The sequence below is a fragment of the Triticum aestivum genome, chromosome 2A, assembly GCF_018294505.1.
Source record: "Triticum aestivum cultivar Chinese Spring chromosome 2A, IWGSC CS RefSeq v2.1, whole genome shotgun sequence".
Taxonomy (NCBI): domain Eukaryota; kingdom Viridiplantae; phylum Streptophyta; class Magnoliopsida; order Poales; family Poaceae; genus Triticum; species Triticum aestivum.
This window is the reverse complement of record NC_057797.1, coordinates 629,280,360-629,303,452: the sequence shown is the minus strand read 5'-3', so window position 1 is coordinate 629,303,452 and position 23,093 is coordinate 629,280,360.

Genomic DNA, 23,093 nt, shown 5'->3' with positions numbered 1-23,093 from the left:
TACAAAGGTAAAAAGTTGGGGTCCTAAAGCTCCAGCCGCAAACTATTCTCATTGTAATTTAATTAGTACGTCAAGGCGCATTGACACAGGTAGTGCGATAAGAAACATGCTATTTGACATGTCGAAGCCAAGGGAGAGCTGCATATGGGTCCAGAAAAACAGGTAGAGTTATCATTAACGGAATCACCTAAAAATTCCCCCATATGTCTGCGCTTCTTGCCGTCTTGGTGTGTTTATCCTTCAAGGGGACCGATGACCAGACCACTAGATGGGGCCTGTGGGATTGAGACCTGAAAAGAAAACAAGTAAAAGTGAAAGTATGTGTGTATCCGATGTCGGTTGAGCCATACTATGGACCACAAGCTAGCTATGCCTCCATCGATGCCCATGGGATTTTGAGTGCGTAGTTATGTACGCGTGGCACGAATGCCACCGCTTTATCAGGACTGAGACGGAGGCCGGATTGCTAGTCGAGCTCCTGACGAGCCGAGCTCTCCTGCTATAGAGTAGTTCGGGCCCTCTTAACGGTGCCCGTGGGCTCGGCAGCCGAATTAAGGTTCTGCTTGAGAAGGACGCTCTGTACTTCTGCTACTAAGGCAGCTATGTGCTCTTCTGTACGGAGGGAGGGTTCCGTATTTCCGTTGACCATTATGACGCCGCGTGGACCGGGCATCTTGAGCTTGAGATAAGCATAGTGTGGTACTGCGTTGAATCGAGCGGATGCAGTTCGTCCGAGCAGTGCATGATAGCCACTGCGGAAGGGGACGATATCAAAGATTAACTCCTCGCTTCGGAAGTTGTCCGGAGATCCGAAGACAACCTCTAGTGTGATTGAGCCTGTACAACGGGCTTCTACACCTGGTATGACTCCTTTGAAGGTAGTCCTGGTGGGCTTGATCCGTGATAGGTTAATGCCCATTTTTCGCGCTGTATCCTAATAGAGCAGATTGAGGCTGCTACCTCCATCCATAAGGACGCGAGTCAGGTGGAATCCATCGATTATTGGGTCTAGGACCAGTGCGGCTGAGCCACCGTGACGGATACTGGTCGGATGATCCCGGCGATCAAAAGTGATCGGGCATGATGACCATGAATTAAATTTTGGGGCGACTGGCTCTATCGCGTAGACGTCCCTGAGCGCACGCTTGCGCTCCCTCTTGGGGATGTGGGTAGCGTATATCATGTTCACCATTTTGACCTGAGGGGGAAACTTCTTCTGTCCCCCTGTGTTCGGTTGCCGAGGCTCTTCGTCATCGTCCTCGCTTTGCGATCCCTTTTCCCTGTTCTCGGCCTTTAATTTGTCGGCCTATTAAAAAAGCCAGCAATCTCTATTTCTATGATTGGGTAGTTTGTCTAGGGTGCCATGAATCTGGCACGGACGATCAAGTATGCGGTCCAAGCTGGATGGGCCTGAATTGTTCTTTTGGAACAGTTTCTTTCGCTGACCGGACTTAGAGCCACTGAATCCGGCATTGATTGTCGTGTCTTCGGTGTTATCACTATTGTTTAGACACTTGTATCTGTTGCGTCGAGACTTGTCTTTGTTATTTTTAACTTCAGGGTGCCAGCGTCGCTTGCATTGTTTTTGCTACGGGCCAACCAATTGTCCTCGCCCGCACAAAAGCGGGTCATGAGTGCCGTGAGGGCCGCCATGGATTTTGGCTTTTCTTGGCCGAGGTGGCGAGCAAGCCATTCGTCGCGGATGCTGTATTTGAAGGCTGCTAGGGCTTCGGCATCCGGACAATCGACGATTTGGTTCTTTTTAGTTAAGAACCTAGTCCAGAATTTCCTGGCGGACTCTCTGGGTTGTTGAACTATGTGGCTTAAGTCATCAGCGTTCGGAGGTCGAACATATGTACCTTGGAAGTTATCGAGGAAGGCCTCTTCTAAGTCCCCCAGCTGCCAATATAATTTGCAGACAGATTGTTGAGCCAATGCCGAGCTGGCCCCTTGAGTTTTAAAGGGAGGTATTTGATGGCGTGGAGGTCATCGCCGCGGGCCATATGAAGGTGGAGAATGAAGTCTTCGATCCACACCGCAGGGTCCGTGGTTCCATCGTATGATTCTATATTTACGGGTTTGAACCCTTCTGGAAATTCATGATCCATGACCTCATCAGTGAAGCAATGAGGGTGTGCGGCGCCTCTATATTGGGCTGTATCGCGATGTAGCTCTGATGGAGTTCGTCTGCGGTTTTCAGCCCGCGCATGACTAAGTTTGTCACGTCCGAATATGTGGCCGTCGTCGTGTGCCGAGGCACGTCCTCGAGATCCGTAGATTGATCTGGTATGTCCTGCTTTATTGATCAGGTTTTGCCAGAGGTCATATGTATGGCCGTCGACTATTTATCCCTACATGTGCGATGAGGCGGGGCGGATTGGTGTTCGAGGTGAGTTGCCATTTTGTCCCGACCACGTGGTGGTCGGTCAGCCGCATTGTACCATGGTGGTATGTATTCTGGCACCTCCTCATCAAACTGAGGGAAATTTGCACTTTGGGTAGCTCTTGGTTGGGCGCTTGAGGTCGTATTCTTCGGCTGCTAGGACATCGGTCCATTTATCATTGAGCAGATCTTGGTCAGCTTGAAGCTGCTGCTGCTTCTTTTTCAGGCTCCTTGCAGTGGCTATTAGCTGGCGCTTGAAGCGCTCCTGCTCAAGAGGTTCCTCAGGCACGATGAAATCGTCGGTGCCGAGGCTCACCTCATCCTCGGAGAGCGGAAGATAACTTCCGTCCTCTGAGTCTTCGTGCGTGGCCTGTTTACCAGGGCTAACCTGCCCATCTTCCCGTTCATCTTGTTCATTAGCTGTTTCAACGGGGTCTTCGTTGTCTTTGGCACCTTCTGGAGTGTTATCTTCTCCTGTGCCGGTGTTGCTGTCTTTACTGCGGCATGACTTAGAGTGGCGCCACTGATGCCGGCGCTTGGATTGTATTTCGGAAGGTTTATCCTCAGCTGGATCTTCCTTGTCATCGCCGCCGTTCTCCTTTGGTGCATCCACCATGTATACATCATACGAGGAAGTGGCTGTCCAGCGTCCGGTGAACGGCGGGTTATGGGCCTCTTCTTCTCCGGCATCGTCGTCCATACCGTCAATGTTCTCGAAGTCGTAATCAAGTGTGTCGGTTAAATCCTCGACCGTGGCTATGAAGTGGGTGGCGGGTGGGGAGCAAAATTCTCCATCGCAGCCCCTAGTTCGAACCGGATATAGTTTGGCTGTGAGTCCTCCGCCAAGGACATGTTTTCTTAATGAGTTTAGCATGTCGCCCAAAGGCGAGTGCTAGAAGATGTCTATGGCACTGAATTCAAAGACCGATAAACGATCAAGTTTGGCGTCCGCGGGCTCACATGGTTCGGAACTTACGGCCGGAAACGAGTCCGGAGTTCTGGTGGCACGGGTATCGTGTGATATCAAGTCTATGTGCGGCTCCAACACCGTGGAATCTGTGGCCTCCGTGGTGGGTCGATCCTCCCGTCCTCGGATGGCGCAGTTTGCTCTGGATCTAAGGCCAGAGCGGTTATGGGAACTGTCTCCTGGATGCCATCCAATGACAGATTTAGGTCATGTCCCTCGGGGTGACCCGGAGTGGTAGCCGCGGTCTTGAATCCGGCGAAGATCAAGTCTCCACGAATGTCTGCAACGTAGTTCAAGCTCCCAAATCTGACCTGATGGCCAGGGCGTAGCTTTCGATCTACTCCAGATGGCCAAGCGAGTTGGCCCACAGAACAAGGCCGCCGAACATGAAGATCTGTCCGAGGAGGAAAACTCCCCTTGGGCAGCATCGTTGTAGATGGTTGAAGGAGCCATCGAACCTCTTGATGATGGCACAGTGGAACTCTCAATGAAAGCACCAATGTCGGTGTCAAAACCGGCAGATCTCGGTTAGGGGGTCCCGAACTGTGCGTCTAAGGTCGATGGTAACAGGAGACAGGGACACAATGTTTTACCCAGGTTCGGGCCCTCTCTATGGAGGTAATACCCTACATCCTGCTTGATTGATCTTGATGAATATGAGTATTACAAGAGTTGATCTACCACGAGATCGTAATGGATAAACCCTAGAGGTTTAGCTTGCATGGCTATGATAATGTCTATCTCCCTCTCCAGACCCTCCGGTTTATATAGACACTGGGAGGATCTACGGTTACACAAGGTCGGTTACAAAGAAGGAATCTACATATTTAGTCGCCAAGCTTTCCTTCCACGCAAGGAGAGTCCCATCCGAACACGGTTGCAGTCTTCGGTCTTCGTACCTTCACAGCCCATCAATCCGTCCCATGGCTAATAGGCCGGATGCCCGAGGACCCCTTAGTCCAGGACTCCCTCACTTCGCCAAGGCAATTGCTCTAGTATTGTCACAAAAGATTTTTATTGGACCCGATGCACTAGGCATTACACCTAGATCAGATATGAACTCCTTCATCCAGACTCCTTCATTTGCTGCTTCTGAAGTAGCTATGTACTCTGCTTCACACGTAGATCCCGCCATGGCACTCTGCTTGGAACTGCACCAACTTACAGCTCCACCATTCAATATAAATGTGTATCTGGTTTGTGACTTTGAGTCATCCGGATCAGTGTCAAAACTTGCATCGACGAAACCATTTATGACAAGCTCTTTGTCACCTCCATAAACGAGAAACATATCCTTAATCCTTTTCAGGTATTTCAGGATGTTCTTGATCGCTGTCCAGTGATCCACTCCTGGATTACTTTGGTACCTCCCTGCTAAACTTATAGCAAGGCACACACTAGGTCTGGTACACAGCATTGCATACATGATAGAACCTATGGCTGAGGCATAGGGAATGACTTCCATTTTCTCTCTATCTTCTATAGTGGTCGAGCATTGAGTCTGACTCAACTTCACACCTTGTAATTCAGGCAAGAACCCTTTCTTTGACTGATCCATTTTGAACTTCTTCCAAACTTTATCAAGGTATGTGCTTTGTGAAAGTCCAATTAAGCGTCTTGATCTATCTCTATAGATCTTGATGCCCAATATATAAGCAGCTTCACCGAGGTCTTTCATTGAAAAATTCTATTCAAGTATCCTTTTATGCTATCCAGAAATTCTGTATTATTTCCAATCAACAATATGCATCCACATATAATATCATAAATGCTACAAAGCCCCACCCACTTTTTTGTAAATACAGGCTTCTCCAAAAGTCTGTATAAAACCATATGATTTGACCACACTATCAAAGCATATATTCCAACTCCGAGAGGCTTGCATCAGTCCATAAATGGATCGTTGGAGCTTGCACACTTTGTTATCACCTTCAGGATCGACAATAAGATATCCATTAAGGAATGCAGTTTTGACATCCATTTGCCAAATTTCATAATCATAAAATGCGGCAATTGCTAACATGATTTGGACAGACTTAAGCATCGCTACAGGTGAGAAAGTCTCATTGTAGTCAACTCCTTGAACTTGTCGAAAACCTTTTGCAACAAGTCGAGCTTTGTAGACAGTAACATTACCGTCAGCATCAATATTCTTCTTGAAGATCCATTTATTCTCTATGGCTTGCCGATCATCGGCAAGTCAACCAAAGTCCACACTTTGTTCTCATACATGGATCCCATCTCAGATTTCATGGCCTCAAGCCATTTCGTGGAATCTAGGCTCATCATCACCTACTCATAGTTCGTAGGTTTGTCATGGTCAAGTAACATGACCTCCAGAATAGGATTACCGTACCACTCTGGTGCGGACCGTACTCTGGTTAACCTACAAGGTTCGGTAGTAACTTGATCTGAAGTTTCATGATCATCATCATTAGCTTCCTCACTAATTGGTATAGGGATCATTGTAACTGATTTTCTGTGATGAACTACTTTCTAATTCGGGAGAAGGTACAATTACCTCATCAAGTTCTACTTTCCTCCCACTCACTTCTTTCGAGAGAAACTCCTTCCCTAGAAAGGATCCATCCTTAGCAACGAATATCTTGCCTTCGGATCTATGATAGAAGGTGTACCCAACAGTTTCCTTTGGGTATCCTATGAAGACACATTTCTCCGATTTGGGTTCGAGTTTATCAGGTTGAAGCTTTTTCACATAAGCATCGCAGCCCCAAACTTTAAGAAACGACTACTTAGGTTTCTTGCCAAACCACAGTTCATATGGTGTCGTCTCAACGGATTTAGATGGTGCCCTATTTAACGTGAATGCAGTCGTCTCTAAAGCATAACCCCAAAATGATAGTGGTAAATCGGTAAGAGACATCATAGATTGTACCATATCTAATAAAGTATGGTTACGATGTTCGGACACACCATTACATTGTGGTGTTCCAGGTGGCGTGAGTTGCGAAACTATTCCACATTGTTTCAAATGAAGACCAAACTCATAACTCAAATATTCACCTCCACGATCAGATCGTAGAAACTTAATTTTCTTGTTATGATGATTTTCCACTTCACTCTGAAATTCTTTGAACTTTTCAAATGTTTCAGCCTTATGTTTCATTAAGTAGATATACCCATATCTGCTCAAATCATGTGTGAAGGTCAGAAAATAACGATACCCGCCACGAGCCTCAACACTCACCGGACCGCATACATCGGTATGTATTATTTCCAATAAGTCAGTGGCTCGCTCCATTGTTCCGGAGAATGGAGTTTTAGTCATCTTGCCCATGAGGCATGGTTCGCAAGCATCAAGTGATTCCAAAAGTCCATCGGGATGGAGTTTCTTCATGCGCTTTACACCAATATGACCTAAACGGCAGTGCCACAAATATGTTGCACTATCATTATTAACTTTGCATCTTTTGGCTTCAATATTATGAATACGTGTATCACTACAATCGAGATTCAACAAAAATAGACCACTCATCAAGGGTGCATGACCATAAAAGATATTACTCATATAAATAGAACAACCATTATTCTCTGATTTAAATGAATAACCGTCTCACATGAAACAAGATCCATATATAATGTTCATGCTCAACGCTGGCACCAAATAACAATTATTCAAGTCTAAAACTAATCCCCATGGTAGATGTAGAGGTAGTGTGACGATGGCGATCATATCAACCTTGGAACCATATCAGACGCGCATCGTCACCTCGTCCTTAGTCAAACTTCGATTAATCTGTAACCCATGTTTCGAGTTGCAAATATGAGCAACAAAACCAGTATCAAATACCCAGGCGCTACTATGAGCACTAGTAAGGTACACATCAACAACATGTATATCAAATATACCTTTCACTTTGCCATCCTTCTTATCTGCCAAATACTTGGGGCAGTTTCGCTTCTAATGACCAGTCCCTTTGTAGTAGAAGCACTCAGTTTCAGGCTTTGGTCCAGACTTGGGATTCTTCCCGGGAGCAGTAACTTGCTTGCTATTCTTTTTGAAGTTCCCCTTCTTCACTTTTGCCTTTTTCTTGAAACTAGTGGTTTTGTTAACCATCAACACTTGATGCTCCTTGATTTCTACCTCTGCAACCTTTAGCATCGCGAAGAGCTCGAGAATTGTCTTTTCCATCCCTTGCATATTATAGTTCATCATGAAGCATTTATAGCTTGGTGGTAGTGATTGAAGAACTCTGTCAATGACACTATCATCAGGAATATTAACTCCCAGCTAAGTCAAGTGGTTATGGTACCCAGACATTCTGAGTATGTGTTCACTGACAGAACTACTCTCCTCCATTTTGCAGCTGTAGAACTTGTTGGAGACTTCATGTCTCTCAACTCAGGCATTCGCTTGAAATATTAACTTCAACTCCTGGAACATCTCATATGCTCCATGACGTTCAAAATTTCTTTGAAGTCCCAATTCTAAGCCGTAAAGCATGGCACACTGAACTATCGAGTAGTCATCAGCTTTGCTCTGCCAGACGTTCATAACGTCCAGAGTTGCTCCTGCAGCAGGTCTTGCACCTAGCAGTGCTTTCAGGACGTAGTTCTTCTGTGCATCAATGAGGATAATCCTCAAGTTACGAACCCACTATGTGTAGTTGCTACCATCATCTTTCAATTTAGCTTTCTCTAGGAACACATTAAAATTCAAGGAAACGGTAGCACGGGCAATTGATCTACAACAATATAGATATGCAAAAACTATCACGACTAAGTTCATGATAAATTAAAGTTCAATTAATCATATTACTTAAGAACTCCCACTTAGATAGACATCCCTCTAGTCATCTAAATGATCACGTCATCCATATCAACTAAACCATGTCCGGTCATCATGTGAGATGGAGTAGTTTTCAATGGTGAACATCTCTATGTTGATCATATCTACTATATGATTCACTTCGACCTTTCGGTCTCAGTGTTCCGAGGCCATATATGCATATGCTAGGATCGTCAAGTTTAACCCGGGTATTCTGCACTTGCAAAACTAGCTTACACCCATTGTATGTCAACGTAGAGCTTATCACACCCGATCATCACGTGGTGTCTCAACACGACGAACTATAGTAATGGTGCATACTTAGGGAGAACACTTATACATTGAAATTTAGTTAGGGATCATATTATAATGCTATCGCCGTACTAAGCAAAATAATATGCATAAAAGATAAACATCACATGCAATCAAAATATGTGACATGATATGGTCATCATCAACTTGTGCCTTTGATCTCCATCTCCAAAGCACAGTCATGATCTCCATCGTCGCCGGCTTGACACCTTGATCTCCATCGTAGCGTCGTTGTCTTCTTGCCAACTATTGCTTCTACGACTATCGCTACCGCTTAGAGATAAAGAAAAGCAATTACATGGCGATTACATTTCATATAATAAAGCGACAACCATAAGGCTCCTGCCGGTTGCCGATAACTTTTACAAAACATGATCATCTCATAAAACAATTTATATCTCATCACGTCCTGACCATATCACATCACAACATGCCCTGCAAAAACAAGTTAGACGTCCTCTACTTTGTTGTTGCAAGTTTTATGTGGCTGGTACGGGCTTCTAGCAAGAACCGTTCTTACCTACGCATCAAAACCACAATCATTTTTCATCAAGTGTGTTGTTTTAACCTTCAACAAGGACCGGCCGTAGTCAAACTCGATTCAACTAAAGTTGGAGAAACAGACACCCGCCAGCCACTTGTGTGCAAAGCCCGTCGGTAGAACCGGTCTCATGAACGTGGTCATGTAATGTTGGCCCGGGCCGCTTCATCCAACAATACTGCTGAATCAAAATAAGACATTGGTGGTAAGCAGTATTACTATTATCGCCCACAACTCTTTGTGTTCTACTCATGCCTATCATCTACGCATAGACCTGGCTCGGGTGCCACTATTGGGGAACATAGCATGCAATTTCTGAAAAATTCCTACGATCACGCAAGATCTATCTAGGAGATGCATAGCAACGAGAGGGGGAGAGTGTGTCCACGTACCCTCGTAGACCGAAAGCAGAAGCGTTAGGTTAACGCGATTGATGTAGTCGAACGTCTTCACGATCCAAGTACCGAACGTACGACACCTCCGCGTTCAGCACATGTTCAGCTCGATGACGTCCCTCGAACTCTTGATCCAGTAGAGGGTTGAGGGAGAGTTCCGTCAGCACGACGGCATGGTGATGGTGATGTGATCCGCGCAGGGCTTTGGCTAAGCACTACGATGCTATGACCAGAGGAGTAAACTATGAAGGGGGGCACCGCACACGACTAAGAGAACAACTGTTGTGCCTTTGGGGTGCCCCATGCCCACGTATATAAAGGAGGGGAGGGGAGGCCAGCCGGCCCCTAGGGGCGCGCTAAGTGGGGGAGTCCCACTAGGACTCATAGTCCTAGTCGGCCCCCCCTTCCTTCCAACGAAGAGGAGGAGAGGGAGAAGGAAAGGGGGGCCGCGCCACCACCCCTTGTCCAATTCGGATTGGGCTTTGGGGGCACGCGCCACCTCCTGTGGCTGCCTCCTCCTCTCCACTATGGCCCATTAGGCCAATTAACTTTCCCGGGGGGTTCCTATAGCCTCTCGGTACTCCGATAAAATCCCCGAACCTCTTCGGAACCATTCCGGTGTCCGTATACAACCTTCCAATATATGAATCTTTACCTCTCGACCATCTCGAGAATCCTCATCATGTCCGTGATCTCATCAGGGACTCCGAACAAACTTCGGTCACTAAAACACATAACTCAGAATACAAATCATCATCGAACGTTAAGCGTGCGGACCCTACAGGTTCGAGAACTATGTAGACATGACCGAGACACATCTCCGATCAATAACCAATAGCGGAACCTGGATGCTCATATTGGTTCCTACATATTCTATGAAGATCTTTATCGGTCAAACCGCATAACAACATACGTCATTCCCTTTGTCATCGGTATGTTACTTGCCCAAGATTCGATCGTCGGTATCATCATACCTAGTTCAATCTCATTACCGGCAAGTCTCTTTTACTCGTTTCGTAACGCATCATCCCGCAACTAACTCATTAGTCATATTGCTTGCAAGGCTTATAGTGATGTGCATTACCGAGAGGGCCCAGAGATACCTCTCTCATACTCAGAGTGACAAATCCTAATCTGGATCTATGCCAACCCAACAAACACCTTCGGAGACACCTGTAGAGCATCTTTATAATCACCCAGTTATGTTGTGACGTTTGATAGCACACAAGATGTTCCTCCGGTATTTGGGAGTTGCATAATCTCATAGTGAGAGGAACGTGTATAAGTCATGAAGAAAGCAATAGCAATAAAACTAAACGATCATAATGCTAAGCTAACGGATGGGTCTTGTCCATCACATCATTCTCTAATGATGTGATCCCGTTCATCAAATGAAAACTGAAAGATCGAGGATGTCGCCTAAAGGGGGGGGGTGAATAGGCGCTTTAAAATAATTACGGTTTAGGCTTGAACAAATGCGGAATAAACCTAGCGGTTAATTTGTCAAGCACAAAAGCTACAACAACTCGGCTCACCTATGTGCACCAACAACTTATGCTAAGCAAGATAAACAACTAAGTGATAGCAAGATATATGACAAGAAACAATATGGCTATCCCAAAGTAAAGTGCATAAGTAAAGGGCTCGGGTAAGAGATAACTGAGGCACGCGGAGACGACGATGTATCCGTCACATCCTTGCGGATGCTAATCTCCGATTGGAGCGGTGTGGAGGCACAATGCTCCCCAAGAAGCCACTAGGGCCACCGTAATACCCTCACGCCCTTGCACAATGCAAGATGCCGTGATTCCACTAAGGGACCCTTGAGGGCGGTCACCGAACCCGTACAAATGGCAACCCTTGGGGGTGGTCACCAACCCCGTACACTTTGGCAACCCTTGGGGGCGGTCACCGGAACCCGTCAAATTGCTCGAGGTGATCTCCACAACCTAATCAGAGACCCCGATGCTTGCCCGAAGCTTTACACCATAATGATTGAGCTCCGAGCACCACCAACCATCTAGGGCGCCCAAGCACCCAAGAGGAACAAGCTCAAGGGTACCAAGCACCCAAGAGTAATAAGCTTCTCAGCTTGTAACTTTCACGTAGCACCATGGAGAACTGAAACCGATGCACCAAATGCAATGGCAAGGGCACACAGAGTGCTCAAGTCCTAATGTCTCAAATCCCACCAAAGCAACTAATGCTAGGGATGGAAATGAGAGGAAGAACAAGAAGTAGAACACCAAGATCTAGATCCAAGGGGTTCCCCTCACATAGAGGAGAAAGTGATTGGTGGAAATGTGGATCTAGATCTCCTCTCTCGTTTCCCCCCAAAACTAGCAAGAATCCATTGAGGGATTGAGAGATAGCAAGCTCAAAGAGGGTCAACAGTGGGGGAAGAACACGAGCTCAAAGGATGGGGTCCAATGGGAAAGAAGACCCCCTTTTATAGGTCCCCACGAATCTGCCCGTTATGTGCAGAAAACTGTAAGACCGGTACAACCGGTGCATGAACCGGTACAACCAGTCAAAGCAGAGGAAAAACCAACCTGTAGGAAAAAGCCATAAGCGGTACAACAGCCCGGGGAACCAGTAGTACCGGTTAAACTGAACTAACCGATACAACCGCCCCACAACCGCCCAAGAACCGCTCCACAACAGAACCTAGACCAGTGGTAGAGCGGTACAACCTTCAGACCAATTCTGGAGCGGTACAACCACTCCAAACACCGGTTGTATCGGTACAACCTCTCTAAGGGGCGGTACAACCTCTCTATGTAAAACAGGTAAGATCAAAACAACCACAACTTTCGCATACGAGCTCCGAATTCGACGAAATCAAGTTTGTTGGAAAGCTAAAGACAAGAGCAAACACAATCTTGATAGAAATATAAAGAAATAGCAATTGAGAAAAAACCCAAAATAAAATGGTGAGAACCCTTTCTCAAGTAAGACCGGTAAAAACTCCAACACCGAAAACATAAAAGAAGATGCATATGAAATCGGCTTTCGATGAATTCGAGCTTGTCATGAAGATGACCATAAGCTCCAAATATCACAAGGAGAAGAACCAAACAAGAACCAAGAAAGATGATTAAAGGATGAAATAGTTTGAGCTCTCGACGAATGATACGATCAAGCTACTCCCTAGAGAGCCCCCTTGATAGTACGGCAATCGATCCTACAACCCGGTATCCCATCTACCACCATGAGACCGGTAAAATAGAAAACCTATCAAGGGAAAACCTTTGCCTTGCACATAGTCCACTTGAGCTAGATGATGAGGATCTTGACTTCCTCAAGTTGGACCATCTTTCTTGATTGTGTTGGCTCGATGAAGACTAGTTGATTGCTCCCCCATACTCCACTATGGGTGAGCCACTCTTCGGCACATCTTCACAAGTCCATTGACACCACAATGGACGGCAAGCTTCATGCACTTGATCTCTTCGTGATGCCCCACTTGAAATTGCACACGGCAATCTTGATGATGATCACCACTTGATGTCATCCTCTCCATGGGGTGAGTGATATCTTCCTCTTAACGCAAACCCATGGACACGTACCTAAGACCACATAGAACTCTCACATAGACCATGGGTTAGTACACAAAGCGCAATGGACAATGCTTACCATACCATGGGATCACTTGATCCCTCTCGGTACTTCTTCTATGCTTTGTGAGTTGATCGACTTGATTCACTCTTGACTTAGTCTTAATCAACCTTGAATCTTTCCAACTCTCTTCATTTGGATGATGTCTTGAAGGTAAACATGAATGGTCACACAATCTTCTTCTTCAAGACATGCTTGCAATAAGCTCAACACTCACATGACCAATCTTTGGATAATTCCTTAATAGCACCTTGGTCAACTCATAAAGTCCTTAAAACCAACACATGGACTTCAAGAAATGCATGTATGACCAATCTTTGGATAATTCCTTAATAGCACCTTGGTCAACTCATAAACTCCTTTAAACCAACACATGGACTTCAAGAAATGCCTATGGACAAATCCTTCCAATATAACTCAATGCAACCATTAGTCCATAGAGAATGTCATTAATTACCAAAACCACACACGGGGGCACAACATGTCCTTTCAATCTCCCCCATTTTGGTAATTGATGACAATCATTTTCAAGAGAGTTTATATAAGAATTATGCATCACCATGCAATGAAACAACCAATAATGCATGCGTATGAGATGCAAATGCTTAGGAACAAAACCAAAGCAAGAATAAATAACTCTCTATACTTATCCACAAAACTCTCTGAAACTTCTCCCCCATTGGCATCGATTGCCAAAATGGGCGAAAAGCTTAGAAGGCCAATATAAAAGTGTTCCTCCATAAATTGTGTATTTCTCAACAAGAGAGTGGAATGAAATACACATATCCAATGGTAAATACTTGGAGGAAGACATCCTATATTGAGGCCCAAAGATTGCAAAAGAATGATATGCCACAAAGACATAGCAAAGAGAGAAACAAGCAATCATGCAATCAAAAGATACCAATTGAAGCAAGCAATCAAAGGATATCAATTGAACCAACTACGAAAGATCCTATGAGCCACAAGAATAAAGGATTTGTGCACACATAAGATTTTTGCACAAATGAGTGTTCTAAGAAAACTAGAGAAGCTCCCCATGATTTGTGCACACATAAGATTTTTTTATTTGGATACATAGTACACAAAATAGGATCATAGCTCCCCCAAAATCAATAGTAACTCACAGCAAGTACAAGTGAGCATATAGGAAACAAAGCCCAGCACTTGCAACAAACAAATGGTTGAGCAACAAATAAAAGAGGCAACTTAAGAATATGCTCAACCAAAATGATGTGTGTGAGTCAAGACAAAGCACTTGAGAACACTAATATAAGGATGAGCATAAAGCATCAACATAGTCTGGGATAAATGAGATACACGGTGCATGACATGTCCTCCCCACACACACCCAACAAGCAAATGGGTTCACAAGCTCACTAAAATGTGAATTAACAACAAGGCTTGTGACAACCCATGGTGAAGATAGAAGATGAAAGCCTCATCAAGACGAGGGATACCAATTAAGATGGCAAAAGCCCTGTCTAGAGGCAAAACACAGTTACCTCATGCTTGTCTAGTATGCCTCTCTTTTCTTCGCAATGGAAAAAAGTGAAGGAAATATGCCCTAGAGGCAATAATAAATTTGTTATTTATACTTCCTTATATCATGATAAATGTTTATTATTCATGCTAGAATTGTATTAACCGGAAACTTGATACATGTGTGGATACATAGACACAACACAGTGTCCCTAGTAAGCCTCTACTAGACTAGCTCGTTAATCAAAGATGGTTAAGTTTCCAAACCATAGACATGTGTTGTCATTTGATGAACGGGATCACATCATTAGGAGAATGATGTGATGGACAAGACCCATCTGTTAGCTTAGCATAATGATTGTTAAGTTTTATTGCTATTGCTTTTTTCATGACTTATACATATTCCTTTGACTATGAGATTATGCAACCCCCGAATACCGGAGGAATACCTTGTATGCTATCAAACGTCACAACGTAACTAGGTGATTATAAAGATGCTCTACAGGTATCTCCAAAGATGTTTGTTGGGTTGGCATAGATCGAGATTAAGATTTGTCACTCCCACTATCTCAGCGGTATGATCTCTACTACGCAACTTTATTCTTGTAGACTCGTGTTGGGCCTCCAAGCGCAGAGTTTTGTAGGATAGTAGCAATTTTCCCTCAAGTGGATGACCTAAGGTTTATCAATCTGTGGGCGGTGTACAATAAAGATGGTCTCTCTCAAACAACCCTGCAACCAATTACAAGAAATCTCTTGTGTCCCCAACACACCCAATATAATGGCAAATTGTATAGGTGCACTAGTTAGGCAAAGAGATGGTGATAAAAGTGTAATACAGATGTAGAAATATATTTTTATAATCTGAATAAATAAAAACAGCAAGGTAGAAAATAGTAAACGGGCACAAAAACGGTATTGCAATGCTTGAAAATGAGGCCTAGGGTCCGTACTTTCGCTAGTGGAATCTCTCAACAGTGCTAATATAATTGGATCATATAACCGCCCCTCAACATGCAACGAAGAATTACTCCAAAGTTCCTATCTAGCGGAGAACATAAGACGGAATTGCTTGTAGGCTACGAAACCATCTCAAAGCTATTCTTTCCGATCAATCTATCCTAGAGTTCGTACTAAAATAACACAAAGCTATTCTTCCCGATTGATCTAACCAAGAGTTCGTACTAAAATAACACCAAAGCAAATTCAGATTAATAATATTCAATCCAAAACAAAGAACTTCAAAGAATTCCCCAAGATTTCTACCGAAGAAACAAAGACAAGAACGTGCATCAACCCCTATGCATAGATTACCCCAATGCCACCTCGGGAATCCGCGAGTTGAGTGCCAAAACGTATATCAAGTGAATCAATATGATACCCTATTGTCACCACGAGTATTCAATTGCAGGACATATATCAAGTGTTCTCAAATCCATAAAAGTATTCAATCCGATAACAACGAAATCTCAAAGGGAAAAACTCAATTCATCACAACAAGATAGAGAGGGGAAAACACCATATGATCCGACTATATTAACAAAGCCCACGATACATCAAGATTGTGACATCTCAAGAACACAAGAGAGAGAGAGAGATTAAACACATAGCTACTGGTACAAACCCTCAGCCCCGAGGGTGGACTACTCCCTCCTCATCGTGGTGGCCGCCGGGATGATGAAGATGGCCACCGGAGATGATTCCCCCCTCTGATAGGGTGCCGGAAAGGGTCTAGATTGGTTTTCCATGGCTACAGAGCCTTGTGGCAGCGGAACTTTTGATCTAGGTTAACCCCCAGGGGTTTTGGATTTTTTGGGAATTTATAGGGTAAGGAGGAGGTGCGGCAGGCCGCCGAGGTGGGCACAACCCACCTGGGCGCGCCTGGGCCCCCAGGCGCGCCCTGGTGGGTTGTGCCCCCCTCAGGGCGCCCCTAAGGTGCTGCTCTGGCCCATCCTGGGTGTTCTGGTCCAAAAAATCCACAAAAAGTTTCGCGGTGTTTGGACTCCGTTTGATATAAATTTTCTGCAATGTAAAAAACAAGCAAAAAACAACACCTAGCACTGGGTACTGGCTCAATGGGTTAGTCCCCAACAATGATATAAAGTTGCTATAAAATGATTGTAAAACATCCAAGAATGATAACATAATGACATGAATACTTCATAAATTATAGATACGTTGGAGACATATCAGCATCCCCAAGCTTAATTCCTACTCGTCCTCGAGTAGGTAAATGATAAAAGAAATAATTTATGAAGTGTGAATGCTAGCAAAGTGTATAAGTTTGATCAATGATAATTTCGATCACTTTTCCTAGCATTACAACAACAATTCTTTCGTATGAAACTTCTCATGTTAAAGTAGCAACCAATTCGCATGTTAAGGTTCAAACAATGAACTCTCTTGAAACTCAACAACCTATGTTCTTAGTCACCAAGCAATTGCAATTCAACTTATTCAACAGAGTTTAAGTAAGAGCTCCACATACTCAACCATCTTATAGTCTTCTATGATTGCTAACACTCACCACACACACATGAGCAAAACGTTTCAACCGGACACATAGAAAGATAGGGGCTTATAATTTTGCCTCCCAACGTATTCACCTCAAGGGTGATGTCAATAATAATAACTCATGCTACCCATATCCAACTGGATATATGTGCCTAGATCTTTCCTCACCACATGATGCTTGCCAAAAGATAAAAATAAAAAGGAATAGAGAGAAAAACTTTGACTCTTTGCATAAAAGTAAATACATAAAAGTAAAAGATAGGCCCTTCACAAAGGGAAGCAGAGGTTGCCATGCACTTATTTGTTTGTATGCTCAACCCCTTAGTGCAAAAGAAAATCATGTTATATTTCCCCTTATGATAGCAACCTTTATTATGCAATTTGTCGCTTTTATTCTTTGCCATCACAAGTTCGTACAACACTCAATTTTCTCTTACACTAAATGATCTCAACTTTTAGAAGCAATTTTTATTGCCTTATTGCACCGATGACAACTTACTTGAAGGATATTTCTCAATCCTTAGGTAGGTATGGTGGACTCTTGAAGATAAGATTTGGGTTTAAGGGTTTTTGGATGCACAAGTAGTATCTCTACTTGGTGTGGAATTTTTGGCTAGCAAGGATGGGGGGCAAGCACCACATGTTGAAGGATCTATGACAATATAACTTCTATGTGAATATGAACAAACATAAACCATTACGTTGTATTCCTTGTCCAATGTCAACAATTTTGGCATATAATATTTTGATGGGGGCTCACAATCACAAAAGATTTCCAAGATAGTGTATTTGCATGTGAAAGTTCTCTTCCTTATACTATTTATTCGTGAATTTCTTTTATGACCAATATTGTGATTGTCAAGCCTCAAAAGATTTCACTTTCTAAACCCAATGTGAAGCTACCACTAGGCATCATATGATTTCAACTTCATGACATTCAATTTATTCAACAATTTACTCATAGGATACAAGTGAAGCACAAGAGTAAATGACAAGCTACTCCGAAAAGATATAAGTGAAGATCATGAGCATAATATTTCTTTATATCAAATTAATTTAGGTGAAGCAAGACAGAATTTCTTCAAAAATACCAAAGCACACCATGCTCAAAAAGGTATAAGTGAAGCACTAGAGCAATTTCATAGAAAAGAGCTTCGTTGACGGGATGTGAATGCCGCTTACCTAGCCTCCCTGGCAACTATTTGAGGACTATATTTTATTTAAAAACTTTCAGATCTAAGTATTTTATTAAAACATCAAGCAAAACAAAGTAAAATGACATTCCAAGAATAGCACACATGATGTGAAGAAGCAAAAACTTAGGCTCAACCGATACTAACCGATGATTGTTGAAGAAGAAAGGTGGGATGCCTACCGGAGCATCCCCAAGCTTAGATGCTTGAGACTTCTTGAAATATTATCTTGGGATGCCTTGGGAATCCATAAGTTTGAGATTTTGTGTCTCCTTAATTCTTCTCATATCACGGTTTTCCTAAATATTAAAAGCTCCATCCACACAAAACTCAACAAGGACTTGTGAGATAAGTTAGTATAAACCAATGCAAAACCTTATCATTCTCTACTGTAGCAAATCACTAAAATTATTATTCAACATTGCACACTAAATTCCTCTGGATATTTAATACTCCTATCCTCAAATAGAATCATTAAACAAGCAAACATATGCAAACAATGCAAACATAACAACAATCTGCCAAAACAGTACAGTCTGTAAAGAATGCAAGAGTATCAATACTTATTTAACTCAAAAAATTATGAAAATTTACCACACCGTAGAAAATTGATCATATCTTATTGTGCAAAAATTTCAACATTTTATCACATTCTGACTTTTCTCGGCAATTTGTACAACAGCGGTAAACTTTCTGTTTTCAAACAGCAACATGTACACTTGCAAAATAAGCATGGCAAAGGCTATCATTGCGACTTTTATTGAAATAAAAGATGCAAAACATTATTCTAAATAATATAAAGCAAATACTAACAAAATAAAATGATGCTCCTAGCAAAACACATATCATGTGACGAATGAAAACATAGCTCCAAGTGAGGTTACCGATAATGTTGGAGACGAAAGAGGGGATGCCTTCCGGGGCATCCCAAGCTTAGTTGCTTGGATATTCCTTGAATATTACCTTGGGGTTCCTTGGGAATCCCCAATCTTAGGGTCTTGTCACTCCCTATTTTCCTCATATCTACATCTCACCCAAAACTTGAAAACTTCAATCACACAAAACATAACGGAACTTTGTGAGATAGGTTAGTATGATAAAGAGCAAACCATTTCACTTTTGGTACTGTCAAAGACAAGATTCATAATTGTTCTCACACAATGACTACTGTAGAATATCATTTCCACAATTTATATTGAGCAATATAAGCCATAGAAACTAGAAAACAAGCAAACTATGCATTGAAAACAGAATCTGTCAAAAACAGAACAGCCTATAGTAATATGTACTCCAACCATACTTATGCTGCTCCAAAAATTCTGAAAAAATAGGAAAACATGGGAAATTTGTCTATTAATCTTCTGCCAAAATAATAAGCATTTTATCATGCTTCTGTTAAAAATGATAATTGTTTTCCTGAGCGCAAAAGTTTATGTTTTTCAGCAAGATCAAATCAACTATCACCGTAAGCCATCCCAAAGGTCTTACTTGGCACTTTATTGAAACGAAAGTAATAAAACATGATTAATACAGTAGCTTAATCACGTGAACACACAAAAACAGTAAGGATAAATGTTGGGTTGTCTCCCAACAAGCGCCTTTCTTTAATGCCTTTTAAGCTAGGCATGATGATTTCAATGATACTCGCATAAAAGATAAGAATTAAAACATAAAGAGAGCATCATGAAGCATATGACTAGCACATTTAAGCCTAACCCACTTCCTATGCATATGGATTTTGTGAGTAAACAACTTATGGGAGCAACAATCAACTAGCATAGGAAGGCAAATCAAGTGCAACTTCAAAACTTTCAACATAAAGAGAGGAAACTTGATATTATTGCAATACCTACAAGCATGTGTTCCTCTCTCATAATAATTTTCACTAGCATCATGAATGAATTCAACAATATAGCTATCACATAAATCATTATTTTCATGTTCATAAGCATAGAAATGTTGTTACTCTCCACATAAGCAAATTTATTCTCATGAATGGTAGTGGGAGCAAACTCAACAAAAATAACTATCATGAGAGTGAAAATTAAAATCATGATGAAAAGTTTCATGGTTATCATTATTCTTTATATCATACATGTCATCACCATAATCATCATAGATAGCAACTTTGCTATCATAGTTGAAGCCTCATCCAAAATGGTGGATTCATCACTAAATAAAGTCATGACCTCTCCAAATCCACTTTCATCATTATAATCATCATCAATAGGAGGCATGAAATTATTATAACAAATTTGCACATCAAATCTTGGGGGACTAAAAATATCATCTTCATCAAACATAGCATCCCCAAGCTTATGGGTTTGCATATCATTAGCATCATCGATATTCAAAGAATTCATACTAACAACATTGCAATCATGCTCATCATTCAAATATTTTGTGCCAAACATCTTATTGACTACTTCTAACAATTGAGCACAATTTTCCGTACCATCATTTTCAAGAAAGATGTTATAACGCTGATCAATAATATGATGCAACCTCAATTCCATTTTTATGCAGTTTTCTTTTATAAACCAAACTAGTGATAAAACAAGAAACTAAAAGATTCAATTGCAAGATCTAAAGATATACCTTCATGCACTCACCTCCCCGGCAACGGTTCCAGAAAAGAGCTTGATGTCTACTATGGCACTTTATTCTTGTAGACTCGTGTTGGGCCGCCAAGCGCAGAGTTTTGTAGGACAGTAGCAATTTTCCCTCAAGTGGATGACCTAAGGTTTATCAATCCGTGGGAGGTTGTGACGCCCGGATAATTAACCTAAAGCAACCCTCTGCTAATGATGCCACATCCCTTCAATTACTATTGCTAATCTTGCGGTAGTTCGAAACTGATTCAAATTGAAATTCAAAATCCATCAAACAATAAAGGTTTTCAAATATTAAAACTAAAATGTTCGGGGTGAACCAAATATTGCATAGGTTATTATGGTAGGGGAACCATACTTTTACAAAATGCTTAAATACTCTTCGATGAATAAAACAACAACATAACCAATTTAATAAATGCCTTTTATTATTTATAAAATGTTAGACTATTTTGTTTAGGGTTTGATCTTTTGTAGCCAAGGTATAGTTAGTGATACTAAATTAGGTTCAACTATTGTGTTTTTATAAAACTAAAATCATATGAAACTAGAAATTAGAACAGAAAAGAAAAATAAGTAAATAGTAAAAACAACAAAAAATAAGAAAAGGAGAAAACCCTCCCCCCCCCCCCGCTGGGCCTTTTGGCCCAGCTGGCCGTCCACGTGGACCCCGCCCGCCCGAATGGGCCAGCCCACCCCCACTCCCACTCCCTCTCCGTAACCCCCCCTCCACGGTCAATCCCCCACTACCCCCACTTCCCCTCCCATGACCCTGCTCCTCCCTCTCCCCGATCTAGATCAGGGGGCGACGGCGCCGCCCCGTTGCACGCCTCCTCGACCTCCTCTCCGCCGGCCTCCCCAGGCCTTGTCGCCACATGGCCATCGTCGTCACTCGCCCCTCGCCAGATCTCCTCCCCGCCGGACTGCACGCCTCCTCACCTCCTCCACAAGGGTCGCCCCCGAGCCTCGCCGCTCGTACCCCTGCATCGGAGGGTGAGGAACCCCCTCCGTCTCCCCCTCTACCTTGTTGCTGATCACCGGCGTGCGCGCACGTCGCCACACGCGCTTGCTTGCCTCTGCGGGCCTCGTGCTCCCCCTCCCCCGTCTCTGCTTTCACGGCGCTTGCACGACCATGGTCGTGCCCGGCGCCGCCCCGCTCCTTGCTTCCTGTTGGCGTCGCTGCCTGCGCTTGCTGTGAGATGCTCTGCGCCGCGCGCCTCGCCTCGCCCTCGCCACGTCCATGCACGACCGCGCCCGCCCCACGCGCTCCCCTGCACCCGTGTGCTCTCTACGCGCGCGCGCCCGCGTGGCCGACCGCTGTAGTCACCGGTCGGCCTCCCCGTGCTCGCAGCGCCCCGCCCATGGCCTACACCCGTCGTTCCATGCTGCCCCGTGAGTCGCCGCTCCCTCTTCCCGTTCGCCCGTGCCGCCTCAAGAGCGCGCGCCCGCGCGTGGCCCGGCCGCTGCTCCCCCGTGCCCCGGCCACTTCCCCGTCTTCGCCCACGCCCCTGATGCAGCCGCTGGCGTCGCGACTCGCCTCGCCGCCCGCTCTCCTGCTTGTTGTGGCCGCGCTCCGGCAAACCACCCTACCGCGCCCCGCCGGCCTTGCCCGCGGTGCCTGTTCGGGCCTTGCCCATGCCCGTTCGCCCGTTAGCCTCCCCCAGGCCAATGAGAAGGCCCCCCAGAACGTTTAAAAAAATATATGAAATGAATTAATTGAAATAATAATAATTAAAATTAAAATTAATTAAATAATTAATTAAACTAAATTAATTCTGTTAACTAACTATTAAACCTAATGAACCTGCTAATTAATCTAACTAAACAGCTAGTTAGTTAGTTAGACAATGACAGGTGGGTCCCACACATCAGTTTGACCCAGTCAACAACTCTGTTGACTGCTGATGTCATGCTGACATCATCACTATTCTGGATAATGTTGGTTTGAAATAATTAAATAAATCCTAAAAATGATTTAAATCTTTTAAAATTAATATAAAATAAACCGTAACTCGGATGGAAAAACTTTGCACATGAAAGTTGCTCACAACAACGAGACGAATCCGGATTCGCAGCCCGTTCGTCCACCATGCATCCCTAGCATAGCGAACACACAACTTTCCCCCTCCGATTCATCTGTCCAAAAACGCAAAACACCGGGGATATTTTCCCGGATGATTCCCCCTTCACCGGTATCACCTCATACTGTGTTAGGTCACCCCTAGCACCGCACATTGCCATGTTATGCTTTGTGTTGTTTTGTTTGATCTGTTATTTATTGTGTTCC